The sequence below is a fragment of the Pagrus major genome, chromosome 14, assembly GCF_040436345.1.
Source record: "Pagrus major chromosome 14, Pma_NU_1.0".
In the NCBI taxonomy this organism is placed as follows: domain Eukaryota; kingdom Metazoa; phylum Chordata; class Actinopteri; order Spariformes; family Sparidae; genus Pagrus; species Pagrus major.
In genome coordinates, this window is record NC_133228.1 from 9,530,969 (window position 1) to 9,545,668 (window position 14,700).

A 14,700-nucleotide genomic window follows, 5' to 3' on the forward strand; every position below is an offset into this window, starting at 1 on the left:
TATTAAAATGGATGTTAAACTAGTATAAATATAGAAATAGCCACACACAGTTTCACATGATTGGCTTGAAATGTGTGCGAAATTGATCTTCATCTTCAGCGACAGGTAGATTACGTATACATTGCATAAAAGCTACGGCACAGATTTCCACAAAACTTGGATGGAGGATGTGTCTCGGCCCAGAGAGACTTGTGTGATCGGGCATTTTTCCAAATTTTTGTACATTTTTCAGGGTGTGAGTACAATTTGAGTCAGATCCTACATCTGGTGAGTTTGAATTATTGTTAAGAAGTTGTGGGTGGTCCAAAATTTAGAGTGAGGCTGTCAAATTTGATATTTGATTAGGCTTGATTGAATTAAAGGGGACTGTTGGCGGAGGTATGCAAGTTTACAATCATTTCCATCACAGAGTAAATACAGTATTTTCTTGATTGACTGTTTGGCACATAATATGCTGGATAATTGTGACAAATGCCGATCACAATAAAATCTGAGATAACATCTTTAACTTATACTATTTGTCTAAAAATAAATCCTCACAATTGCTGGAACTTGACTTGAATAATTAATCAATTATCAAAATATTTCAATATTCAATATTTCACTAATCGTGTCATCACATCGAATACGTTTTGAAACCTGGTAACACATTCTTCCTCCTAAATATAAACAAGATAATACAGAAGATTGTCTAGTTTGTTCTTTTTTTTCTGTAAAAGCACTTTCCTTTTGCTCACTTCTCCTGAGTCTCACTTAGTCATCCTGCCCACCCACTGACGCCCACTTAATTAGTAATACTAACAAAGTAGTGAATACAGGATGCAGCCAGATTCCTTCAGTCTGCAGCAGCCACAGAGGAAACCAGGTGACAAACGGTAGCTGTGAAGGCAAACGAAGGCTCCAGTTTTCTTTGACTTTCCTCGTCAGTGCTACCTGTGGCGGGACCCACAGCCTCATTAAGTCCCATTTTATTCCGACTTGGATTCACTCAAGTTACTCGCAGGGCACGATGAGTCAAATTAGCCAATTAAACCCCCCTTTCTCTCCTGCATTCACGGACCTGAGTGGAGCTGTGTTATCGCTGCAGAGGCTTATCGGCGGAGACTGGGGGAGCTATGTTAAGGGTTGACGCTACACGCGGTTATATAACCAAGCCAGAAATAATCAGGTCGGGGAACTCTGACCCTTCATGTGCCTTCATTAACAGTTATCTCAGTTTAAAGAACCTGCATGGCCAGATAGAGACTTTATTTGTACTGAGCATGGCCTTGATATGCTTGTTCTTCAAATATCTGTTTTAAAAGTAACTTTCATTTCAAAATAAAAGTTGGAAAAGGTGACTGAAGTCATGTATCGGTGACCTAACAAGACTATTTTGTCCTCACTTTGCAGATAGAGCAATTAAAGACATACGGGATGTATTGTTTCAGACCAGAGTCAAACACAGGAACTGTCGTGAATAGTTTCACAGTTTCCATCCACCCTTCACCCATGACTCAGAACTGCATCAAGAGTTTATTATTCACTTTGAGTATGTCCTTTCACTATTACCCATGAAGTGTTTGTTCAGCAGTCCGTTCAGGTACGCTACATCAACGCATTTCTGGTTTCAGCCAATCAGATAGGAAAAAAACAGGACATTTACCATCTGTGGAAATTTAACATCATGTTTAATCTCAGTCTCATCTGCGGGTCCAGAGCAGGTTGGATGGCTCTGACGACTCCAGCACACATTAGAGGAAACGTGTCAGCTGCGTTGCTGTTGTTAACCATTGATAATGAGCCGGTCAGGTATTATTTCAGCCTCCAACCCGATGTCTGAACCAACAGATTTGTGACATTCCTCGGTTAGACACTGTGCTGGCATGTGTGACAGGTGGACGCACATTTTGTGTGCCCAAATAAGGTGATGGAAACAGAAAAGTTCTGATTTACAAGAAGTCACAGGGAAGCTGGGAGAAGGAGGGATTCACTTGTGCAATATTACATAGTGTATGACTTCACTTATAGATATGGATGTAAAACAGCCCTGCATTCCTCACATATGTCCCAAAGATAACAGCTTGAATCAGGCCAAGACCTAATAAGGGATAATGTGGATGAATCAAAAGCCTTAAATTAAAGTCAACTTTTAAACACTGAAATTAAAGAAATACATTTATTGTATTTCTCGCCCAGAATTATGACCATGCATTAACTATGAAGCTAAAGCCAGTAGCAAGTAAGCTTAGCATAGCATAAAACTGAGAAAACAGCTAGCCTAGCTCTGTCCAAGGTCACAAAATCCACCTACCAACACCGCTAAAGCTAGTATAGTAGTGTGATTACTTTTCTCATTATCGAGTATTGTAAAGCATTAACATACAATGTGAATTTCAGTAGTTACATCACAATTATCCCCTTCAGTAACTCTTTGATCATTAGCTTGTTCACTGTTTGACCAGGAGTGTTTGATATCAGTTTTGTTTCTGTGTGTTCAGAGGAGAGATTAGCCGATTATTTAATACCATCCAAAACCTTTTAGACATTACCCCTTTCGAAAACTATGCGTTTACCACAGAAGACGTGACATGAGTGTGCTGGATTTGAAATTGTCTTAAGGCACCTTTGACAGAGCTGATGACCGAGTCACGGAAGTAACGCGCCATCCAAAACAAAACCATACTGACACAAGAGTGGTATCAATCTGCGCATGTTTCAAACAACTCATTGAAGCGATTTTGCTTACTTTATAGGTCTGCTGACATGTTTCTTTCAATTAATAATTGGCCCAATTTAGACTCTGTAAAGTCTGTGGTGGTGTGGTAGTGTCATCTAACAGCCAGTCATATCTAGTATCAATGATACATTATAAAACTCAACACCTTGAGCAGCAAATCTCATTACCAGTTCCATAATATTAAAGACAAATAGCTTTTGTCTTGAGCTGCTGGTTTTCACAGGTAGTCAACTACCCTACAGGGGAAAATTCATCACATTATGGACCAATTTGTACATTCACAAAAGGAGAGAATGGGCCACAAGCCAGTGAAGCTACATGTGTTTCATTGCAAGTTATGTTTTTGGATGCTGTATCACTTCCTTTTGCTCCGTAATTGATTGATGATGTTTAGTCCTTGGAGTCTACTGTAGACACGGCAGTGATAAAAAATGATACAGAGCTATAAATGAACTTGAACTCGCACCACCTTTTTCTAGCTAGTCTGTTAATGCTCTCTCTAATCTGGACAGAAGGCAACAAGTTCAGCCTCATTCTCTGGTTTCTGTCTACAGCCTTTTCTTGAAAACGTAGGAAGACGCAAAACCGAAGTGGAAGTTTTACGAGGCAGGTTGATGGAAAGTGGCTTAAAAATAAAGGCAAACTAAAGTGCAACACTTCATCACAAAATAGTCCTTGGAATGCAGCAAGTATCAAAAATGATTTATTGTGTGTAAGAGTATATGAGTGTGAATTTTCCTTTAAGAGTGAACAGTTGAGTAGGGACTGCTGCTCACCATATGTGTGTGGGATCAATGTGTCGTCTTGGCTCGCAGCTGTCCTCAAAGACCACAATAAGATAGATGAAGCCTCCTTTTATGTCCCAGCCCAACAAAAAGGACATTATGTTTGAATACTGTAGCTATATCAATAAAATCGCTGGCAACTTAAATGCAAATCTGCCTGCTCTACTTTAACTTTACTGTCGGAAATGGGACAAGATGAAACGGAGGAGAGTGTCCAGAATGTTCTGGTTATGTGTCCGTCTCCCAGCATGTAACTTTGATTTGATCTACACAACTAAAAAAATAAAGAAAACTACTCAGGACCCCCTGGAAGAAATGTTGCCAAACTAGGCCAACATACTGTAAGCATAACGCAGAGCAAAGTGCATTTCATCTGAAAAAGTCCAATTATAGTAAAAGGCCGGTTTTGAGGCTGGCTGGCCGCGGGGGGATCAGACAACAGCATTGTGTACCGGAGGTCTTAAAGGCCTGCGTGGTTCTGGCTTGACAAAAGAGAACAGAGCGGTGACTCAGAGGAAATACCTTTTATCCGACTGACAAGCCGCTAAAGAGACACAGGAAGAGGCAAAACTTTTACAAGATAGCACCGCCGGGAGCAACGGTCACCGAGGGACAGCGTCCAGCCCTGACTCACTGGGCCCTGTTGCACAGCCCACATGCCATTTCAGTTAAGTGGGACAGACAGGACGACCCCTGCTCTGCAGCTCTGTGCTGGGAGGACGACGGGTAGTGGAAGTCATGTCACAGGAGAAAAACTGTAATTGGATGTTTCCTAGTTTGTGAAGTGTTGGCCTCAGTTCTCGGGTCGTGAGGAGGATTTGGGATCTTGTGGTTTGAGGATGGATCTTTCTCCAACTTCTTGGGTGGCTGATATGACAGAGAGGAAACACGTGTCGTCCACTAAAAGGAATAATGACTATGGCGATTAATGTCTGACAATGTGCTTTTCTATGTGATTATGGTTAGTGACGTTACATAATATGATGATTACAGGATTTTCCCAGAGCATTTAATGAGGATGACTCTTACTTTATTAAAGTGTTTTATCACAGTTATCAGTGTATAAAGCTTCCATTCTGACATGTGTATGAAATAACAAGCGAGACTAAAAATGAAGCCAGTTTCTCATGATCTGAAAGTATTGTTTGGCCTGAGTTTCTTATTGAAATTTATGAGATTTATATTCAATTTTAAGCAACATCAATTACCTTTTTGTTCAGTTGTTTGCTTTTTTGGCCTCTTGGGGGCAGCGCAACAAGCTTTAAACACAGTGGCATATTATCTTACAAAGTTGTTGTGGTGAACCTGTGAACAAACAGCTGCCTATAACACATACCTCAGATATGTAGCAACATTAGCATTGATAGATATTGTAAGTCAAAAAGTTATTCTCGCCGTAGCTCGTTTTTATGGTGAAATATCTGGCTTTTTAGCTGCGAAATGCTATGTTCACCAGCTAGTTGCTAACTTGGCTGTCTACTGTTAAGTGCTGTGCTAATTGTGTGCACTGTTTTTTTCCCTGAGCTGTCTGATGCTGTAATTAAAGCTGCAACGTTTAAATATAATTATGCATTTGTCTTTTAAGGTTCACTGAGACAGGTTAATAAGAAATGAAAGGCATTTTTCAGGTTCCTTTAGTGAGCATAATTGTGTCATCATGTATTTATACAGCCAACAACAGATGAAGCTGAATAGCCTCTAAACTGCTGGCCTCAGTGCTGTTGTTTCATTCAACTCAATTTGACCCACCAATTTAACTTTAAAACAAAAGTATTAGTGGTGCAACACTGGGACCTTGCTTCCCAATTCATCAGTGTCTAGTATAAGGAAATACGAGTATGTTAACTTCAGAAGTCTCCTTTCTTAACATCTGTAGTAAAGTAGAATAAACCAAAAAACACCCAATTAAGACAGAAAGGATCTAAGAGCTGTCAGAATTAATCTGATAGCCGTAGTTATCACCGTTGCTCTCATCTGAACAATGGAGGCTGAATTGTTGGAAATGAGCTCAAAGCTCAGTATCTGAGAGCTGGCACTACAATGAGATATTGGTCGTTTGAGTGGCGTTCTCATCACCCTCCCATTTGAATAGGAAGCTATATCGCTGCCTGATGCCGCTTTCGTGAGTGGCTCAGTCCGTCCATTCCTCTGAGCTTTTCAACAGATGCTCACCAGTTTCCAGCTCCAGCACGTCTGTCATCTGATGTGGAGTTAAGACATCAGAGAAGGAAACACAAACATGGCCCTGACCCGTGATCCCGCTCACAATGGGACTCCCCCCTGCAATAAAGTATGATGAACGGTCAGTAACTTCCTACTCAGGCGGGCCAGATGCAACCACAGCGCTCGCTGCTCAGACGCAGGGTCCCCCGTTGTACTCCACTGTACATATTTGGTGTGTGTGCGGTCAGGAAACCCCACAAAATGACTATGTTGTATTACGGCAAGAGACACCAGGCCTGACCATAAACACGGGCATATGACAGCATGGAAATAGCTTTGAGGAATTCCTTAAGGTTGAGGGAATGCCTAAAGTGGGTCTGATGCTGAGGGCAGTAAAAACAAAATGGCTTTAGTCTTATAATGCTTTTGTCCGCAAATCGCGAATGAGGCCATCATATTTATAACCTGTGATATTTTCATGTACATAAACAGAAAAAAATATGAAATTAATAATTTATTTTACTATTAAGTGACGACGTGGAAATGTTTGAGCCTTGACTCACAAATAAGTGCTGTCAGCTGGATTATGTGTCACTAGTAGTGACATTTAGAGATTTATCACCTGATTCTGCTCTTCCTCTTAGCTCTACGGAGCGTTTTATCGTCTTTCAGCTCATTGTTTTGGTTGGTTTTACTGTTTTGGTTCACTATCAGTCGTCTCATCAACCTCTTTCTCTGGCAGCTGATTTGTTCGGTCTGTTTGGACCTATATTTGTCAAGTTGACAAAGATATGACACCAAATGAATGCTACCATTGTCCTGTGTTATGTTAGCATGTTACATTGCCTCCAGTTAGGGGGGAGCCGCTACCAAGAAAATGTCACTTTTCTGTTCTGTTGTTTAAACTGTTACCAGCTGTCACTTAACTGCGAGTACTGTGTCCTGACGCCACAGTGCTAGCTAGCCACGCCCAAGTGTAAACCCAATGTGATGTCACATGTTGGTTTGTAGACCAACGTTACAGCATTACGGCCATTCCCATCTTTATTTTGTCGAGCAAAAAGTGACCATATTTGGACAAGAGGATGTAGCTGGGGAGGATATGCAGATTGTATCTGATGAACATGTCATGGTAGCAAGCAACAAGCCACACCCAAAAGCCAGCTTTATTGTCTATTTGACTCTAAATGGGACCATAATTTACAAAATGAACATCATTCTGTATTGAAGACAATTTGAAGCTAGCAATTGACAACATAAACTCATTAGAAAAATGTTTACTGAGGTAAAAAAATCAAGTGAAAAGTAAGGTGATTTTCCCATAAGCTTACATACAATCGGCCACTGGAGAAGCCCCCTGCTGGCTGTGAGAGAGAATGAAGGTTTAAGTCACTTCCACATTGGAGTAACTTTTCCGACCCAGGAGCTCCATCCCATATTTTATACAGTCAGTAGCTACATCCTTCCAGCTAGCACAAGAAACCTGCATGGTTAATTGCAAAGCTAAGTTTGCGTTGGTCGAACCTGGGCTTGAGAAAGTACCTCATGAGCAGAGACACCAAAGGAAGTCAACATTTACATTATTGCCGACAATGTTTGATTGACAGCTGATCACAGGGAATGCAGTATGAGCATCGGGCTCTTAGAAAAATTAAGACTTAAAGTAAAACTTGTGTCTCGGATAACCACTTAAACTGTTTTGAGAAGCCGAGAAGAGTGTTTACACATACTGCTCCTCTATAAACCAGTCTGTTATTCCTTCCTGGTTTCGTACCGTGCCCTATTAATTTGCCTCGAGTAGAGTTCATCTGGAAAGCACACTGAAGCACACCAGTGTTTCCTCTGCTCAGAAAGCTGTAAAAAGCCAGTGTTTCCCAGAAAATTAAGCAGCAGAGGAAAGGTGTGTGTGGGAGGAGGAGAGAGACAGTTAATTTAGGGAAGATGGTCGAGGGAGAACCAGTGAGTCATCAGCAGGTCGGAGGTCAAGAGTGTCAACAGGGTCCACAGGGTGCTGACGTCACACGATGGGAGTGTGGAGGGACTCGGGCCGGGTTAAATTTAGAAATGACATCACGTTGTCAGAACACCCCTGTCAGTCTTTTCCACTTGACCAAGCATATGTAGGCTCTCATTCCAAGACCATTAGAGATCTTATCTACCCGTGATGCTCAACAGGAAGCTGAGGGGATTAATGAGTTACCGTTTTGGGAATGAGTCATCTGACCTTTGCTTAAAGAAGAGCTATTATTTTAAGAATGGTATTATTTCAGTGTCTCTGTGGGAAGTGGAAGATGCCAAAGAAATGAGTGTTTATCGTGAAACATTTCAACAAAAGCCAAAAGTGTTCTGGGAGACGTGCGGATTATCATTTCATTTAAGCAATATTTGTAAGCCATATTCTATCCAAGCTCTTTAAAGTACATTCATTCAGCAGTAGGTTACGATTGCAGACAAGACACTAGGCTCAACCAGTGTTCTTGCACTGCATTATTGTTTTCTACTTTGGGTGTATGGGTGTTTTTTCCTCTAAAGCTGCACTTACTACAATTTTTACACCAACAGTTGGTCAAATGACCATGTTTAATGTTAAAGGTGTCACTTGTAGTAACAAATCATAGATATTATAGTTTCTCCTCAGTTCTAAGGAGTGTTTTAGTGTCTTTTCTTTTACGGGCCGCAATCAGTCATTCTATAAGAAACTTATCCGTAAAAACAGACAAAGTTAGCAATTAGTTTGTGAACATAACGTAGCATTTAGCAGGTAAAAAGTGAGATTTTTTCTTCAGGAGTTAGAGAGCTTAGCAGAGCTTAAAGGAGAGTGAATTTCAGACGTACGTTCATCATGGTGGTCAGAAATACGACTCCAAATGTATGCTGATGTTGCTCTGTGTTTACTGGATGTAAAATAGGCACCAGCACATTAGCCGTAACAACTTTATGATGTGATTATTGGATGAAAAGCAGAGTTAGGTGTTTACAGCTTGTAACGCTGCCCCCAGGAAGCCAAAAAATTAGTTAATTCAGGTTCAAGATCAGTGGTTGGCAACCTTGTCAGTTTGTGAAATGGAAATGTCCACTTGGGATCCTTCTTTATTTCCTTTTCCTTTCAGAGTTTAACAAGAAAAACAAAGGGAAACTCAAGGAAAACACAAAAAGTATTCTTTATGTTTTCCTTTCCTATCCTTTTGATTATTTTGTGACCCATTAGATTTATCTTGGGACCCTTGGGCGGGGGGGGTCTCGACCCTCAGGTTAGAAAATGACTGATAGATGAATATCTAAACATGACATCATAACATATCTGCATTTGCTTACTTATTCACATGAAGAATACCTCTCAACGGAGAGATCCCACGCCCGCCTTAACCAATATTTGTTTGTAGCTATGATAAACTGTTGTTGGGAGTTTTCCCCTTTAAGAGCTCTTCTTTAAGATGGCTCATTGTTTCCATGGGTAGTGATGAACCTTCCCCTCACTGAGACCAGAGGGTGTGGGATTTGTTGACCATAGGTTACAATGATTTGCTGGACAAACCACAGCAGGAGGTAAGTCATCCCACATTTATTTTTATGGCTGGAATCCCCCGTTAACCAGACAGGAGACTCTACACAAACATTTAAGCACAGCATGGAGACACGGTCACATGACGCAATTATTTGTCTAACTGTAAAGAAGTTCATAATGGTGTTTATGGAGCTTACAACAACAGTGTCTCTGTTAAACTGAAGAGGGACCTCTCCACTTTATCCCAGTCACATCGCACTCTGTCTGTTGTCGTCTGTTGTGTTTGCTCATTTTTTTTCAGCGGAAGTTTAGCTGTGTCAGCACTTTTGTAGAACAGTGGTTCCTAACATGAGGGTGTGGACCCACAGAAGGAGTCACACGATGAATCTAAGAAATTGCGCAACATAAAATTACTTTTATGAATAGCTTAATTCTGTATAGTTCAGGCCTCAGTGTCAAACTGGCATATTTAAAGAAACATTTTAAAAAAGGAAAAATAAATATTTTATTTAATTCTTTACAATTCACAGTCATCAAACCTATGATAAGAATAACTGCTCTTGGGTTATAGCCACAGTCATTATAGTTATTTTTCTTTAGCCACAAGTCTTTTTTTTACTGCCACAATATTTATTATGAACACAGTGTTGCTAACTTGGCAACTTTCTCCCTAGACATGACAAGACCGAGACTGAGTTACTGTGGTTATAGGGATGCTCCATGTTTCTGTTTCCAGAACCTTCTCACGATTCCCAATACAAGGTTTCAAGGTGAAAACATCTATGCAAAATCATAAATGTAATTGTACTTTAAAATGGAATCTAGTAAAAAATAACATAATTTTACATTTTTGCTTAACATTATACAGGGTTGCAAACCCGCTATTATGCTGGCCAAACAAATCTCATTGCCAGATAAGCATGAAAAGTCACTCCTTAATGAAAAAAGTAGTTATATATGTTAAATAGTCTCTCTGTTTCTCTAGGACAAAGTCTGATCACGAGGCTGTTTCCAGAGCTCAGGGTTGTACAGTTTAAATTGACAGAGGTGCACACGTATGACTCTCAAAAATCAAGTTTTCATCATGATGCATAGACACAGAACCTGTCTGAATTTCTTGGTTCAAGACAATTCTTTCAGTATATGAACATTTCTAGCATACTAGTTGCCAAATTAAATTAAAATAAACACTCACAAATTGCTATGGATTTTAAACAGTCTTGTTTTTTGGAGAATTTTCCTCCAATTTCCAAATTATGCCACGTGTACCCTGTTCAACGTAGTGCCTTTAGTCCACGAGGACACCAGGGCACATATTTACAAGCGACCCTGCAAACATTGATGGCATTTCATTTAATTATTGCCCCTCAGCAACATGAGACATTTAAACAAAACTCTGTGATTGTTTGTGTCTTTTGTCATCCTGGTATTAGTTATCCAAAAATGGCTGCCATCAGCCAAATGTTGATTTTCACCATGTGTATGTAAATCCAGATGGGGATTAAAAATTGCTGAACATTTTTCTCTTCTTAAAGTATATTCGGAGGATTTTACAGCCTGATTGCTTTCTAGTTTTGTTAACAAAGTGTATGAAAGTCATTGCCTTCACATTGCTGCTGTGTATTACAGAGTACCACCTATTCCTGCTGCTTGCACAGCTGCTATAAATACAGTCTAGGTCTGCCACATCCAGCTGTTCCAAAACATCTTCCTCCTTGATGTTTCTCGCTCTCCTCTCTTTGTATCGTGACTTAATTGAAAACAGTGGCAGTGCTGACATTTGGGCTGAGCCCTGGTATGCACTCTGCCGAAATCCGCCTTTCCTTCCTCTGCTGTCAAAAAAGTTGCTGTCACTGCGTCTTATCAGCAACAGAGAGCAGGAAACAGTTCTTAATATGTCCTAAATTTGTGTTATGTCATTTGAGTGAATGTGTCATTGTTATCTGTTCGAGCCATGCCCTTTTTGAGGCATGAAATCCAGAATGTAGCTTCTGTGTTTTACCTGTTGCACTTTCTGGTTTAACATACGGTGTCCTCTAAACCCGGGAGGTTTCAAAGCCTGACGCTGTGCCCCCCTACTCCCCAAACTGCTTTATGTCCAAAAAATGATTGACCATAGTGCTTTGCGAGATGTGAACAGGAAGTTTAATGTTGCGCTAGAGTCTTTTGGCTACATATTAAACCCCATTTCTCTGGCCTACACTGTTTTCATTTAAGCTAATTGGCACCATTAAAAGTGAGCTTTTAGTGAAGCTATTAGCAGTTCCTGTTTGCAGTGTACCCATGGATGTACAGACAACTATCACTGCATTACTTATAATGGATGATTCTGAGGCAAGTGATTTCCACAACATAACCTCACACCTAAATGACTGAATAGGTCGGTTGGCATTAACTCCCCAAATCGCATTTATTACCTAAACAGAGCACCAGCGACAGGCAGCATACAAAAACCTTGTCGTCAGGCGGTTAAAGTTGTGAAACTAGGTTAAAGCAACAAAACTACTTGGGTAGATTAAGGGGGGAAAACGGATCATGGTTGGGTTTGAACAAGTATCTTAGTTACATAAAAGTTTGCATACATGATGTAAGTAAGGTACGTTACCTAAGTCTAAAAAACTCACCATTTACTTTTGGTTTCACCCGGGACACAAACTGAAATCTCCTGGGTGAGAGTCCTGTGTTTGTTTGTCGATAATGATGTCCTCAGGGAGTGTAGGTCACACTGAATCTGACAACCTCTACACATGTCTGTGTGTTCAGATTTGACACAAAGAACGAGAATTTTTACCTCTAATTGTGACAATCAGCAGGGTCTGAAGTACCATCCATGCTTACAACTCATGGTGTCTTTGCCTCAAGTGACATATCTCCCTCCACAACCTCCCTTAAACGCCTCACAGTTAAAGGCTGTGGTTTTAACATTCAAAATGTATAAGCTCTGAAGAGAAAGGATGTACTAGTGGGTCTGGATCACATGGTCTACAGGTGTGGGAGTTTATGAGTTCACTGTTGAAACATTTGAAACCTTTAACTTCCCACTCTGCCTGTTGTTGCTTTTGAGAATAACTTGATGCTAACTTCGTGGGTTTTAATTCATGCTTGGGCGAGCTGTAATTTTCTTGACAATGTTGCATGAAACTGTGGCAAACCACCGAGTAAAGCCCAATGTAACGGTAGTTAAAGCACTCTGTCCACGCCATCAACTCCAGACGCCAACATCTGCTCTGTATCCTGAGTGTTACAATGAAGCTGCATATTTAGACATCCAGCTTCCTTCGTTTAATGTATTTTTCTATGGAAACAGGATATCGGGGTGGGACAAAGTGCTGGAAGGGAATTATTCAAGGAAAGACTGGATGGACGTTTTCTCGGTAAACAGGTGGTGATAGAGGAGCGACTGAGTTGTTGTACGGCAGCTGAGCAGCTTTTATACCGTGAAAGTACCGCCAGTGATGTTTGACCCTGACCTCTGACCTCTGTGTATGTGAGTATGTGTGTACAGAAATAGGTTGGAGAAAAGAAAAAGTATTACAAAAAATAAACTTGACCTCTCAAGTCAACATTCTGCTTGTTTTGGGTACACTTTTACGCACAGTCTCAGGTTTGGACCCACGATTGTTTTCGCCAGCATCACTGAGCTGAAGGCATTGAGTGAATGATTCCATTCAGTCCTTGGATCATGGGACAGGGGAGCCAAACTGCGCACAGTCACCTCATTTCTGCTCAGCCTTTTCCGAGACCTAATACTTCAGGAGCTCCTGGAAAATGGGAAAGAAACATCACTTTTCCTCTTAGACTGAGAGGAATGTGGCACAGCGTTGATGGTTTTTGCAGGAATGGCTCGCCCGCGGCCCGTCTGTCCTTTTTCTTCTGAAGCAGGAATGTAGGTTAGTGAATTGATTAGTGCTAATAAGGCCTGTCCAGGTCCCTATTACAGCACGACCGCAGAGAAGCTGGACTGAAATAGCTCTGCTTTGGTACAGTCTGGACATGTACTTAACACTGACTTTCAAACAAATCTGTGTTTATTTAAAATGAATGGATTGGACTCAAGTAGTGTTCTGTTATTAAATGCTATTTGTTAACCATCTGTAATATTAACCACCTGTGATATCACTGAGATATTACGACGAGCTCTCAGGGAGCAGTTTTTGATAGAATATTTATGAAGACAGCATAAATGGGAATTTTCATTCAGACATTTACAGGAAAAGTGACGGTGTAGATTTCAGAAATTACACATGTTGCCACATAGCTACGCCACAGGCTAAACCTACAGTTAGCCATTGCCTGGGTCCAGACCTTTGAATCCATCCAGGCCACCGAGTTGACTGATTTATCAAACGCTGTTGTCAAGCATTATTAAACTGTGCGCCAGAACCAATGAGGAGCAATGGCGACCGCTATAGACAAGATAGATGCTCCTATCATGGCTGTCTGTGTCGTTCAATATCGCCGAACATTAGAGTTTGTTTCTACTTCACTTTGCATCAGTGTCGAATTAAAATGAAGTTATATTCAGGTGGATACGTTGGATCTCTGATGATCTGTTCAGGAAAGTCAAACCCTCATTTCTCACAGAAATTGGTTAGAGTGGAGGAGTTTTCAGACTGAGGATGGAAACAGAGTTGAAAGAGCTGACAATCTCGTCTGATATCAGGCACAGTATAACGCTATCATGTTCACCCTCTTAGCGCTTAACACAAAGTACGGCTGTGGCTAATGTTGATATGATTAATTTGTTGATATTTGGTCTTAAACCAAAAATAAAATGTTTGTCCGGATGGTGGCGCTAAATTAAAAGTCAGAGGATCTCCAAAGTGATTAAAATGTATGACTGTCTAGCAATCAGTCCAATAGTTGCTGAGATATGTCACTAAAAAAAACAACAAATATCAGCCTTAGGGTAGTAGTCCAGGCAAAGTCAGAGGATCATTAAAGTCAGTGAGTTTTTACCTCTGGGAAACATGAATGTCTGCACAGAATTTCATTGCAATTCTTGTAAAAGTTGTTGACATATTTCACTTTGATCCAAACTGACCAGACTACTGACCAACACTGCCATCCACACTACTACCCTGGCTGAAAAATGATAATGACTTAATTATTGCACAAGAAAAACAAGAGCCAAGCAACCCTGTCTGGGCTCGGCATCAAACACTGACCTAATATCTAATATTTATGCAGTATATTAAAGTTCTTGGTAGTGTGCGCTGCTATGTGTTGATTTGGTTTTTGATTTAATGAGTAGATGCTGCCAGCATTTTTTAACACTCTAGACTTGAATGAAACCTCCAGAATGACGCAGGAAGTTGTGGAAACAAAAAATCGACAGTATTCTTGTTCTTGACTTTGGCGGCACCTTTAGTGATGTTACAGCTGTTGATTTGGTGATTCAACACTGACTCAGCTTGTCAGGGTGAAAGCAAAGGCCCAGTAGTCAGTGTTTTAGTGACTGTCTATAGATGACATCACTATTGTATAGTATTTATGGAACAGGAGACTGACTTCTATGTGGCTTGAGT

General features: G+C 40.6%; 1 protein-coding gene across 1 annotated transcript in view; it reads left to right on the forward strand.

The window, feature by feature from the left end:
• Nucleotides 1-14,700, forward strand: part of syn3 (synapsin III) — a 114,096-nt gene that overhangs the window by 73,466 nt on the left and 25,930 nt on the right. The gene's annotated exons all lie outside the window — the stretch shown is intronic.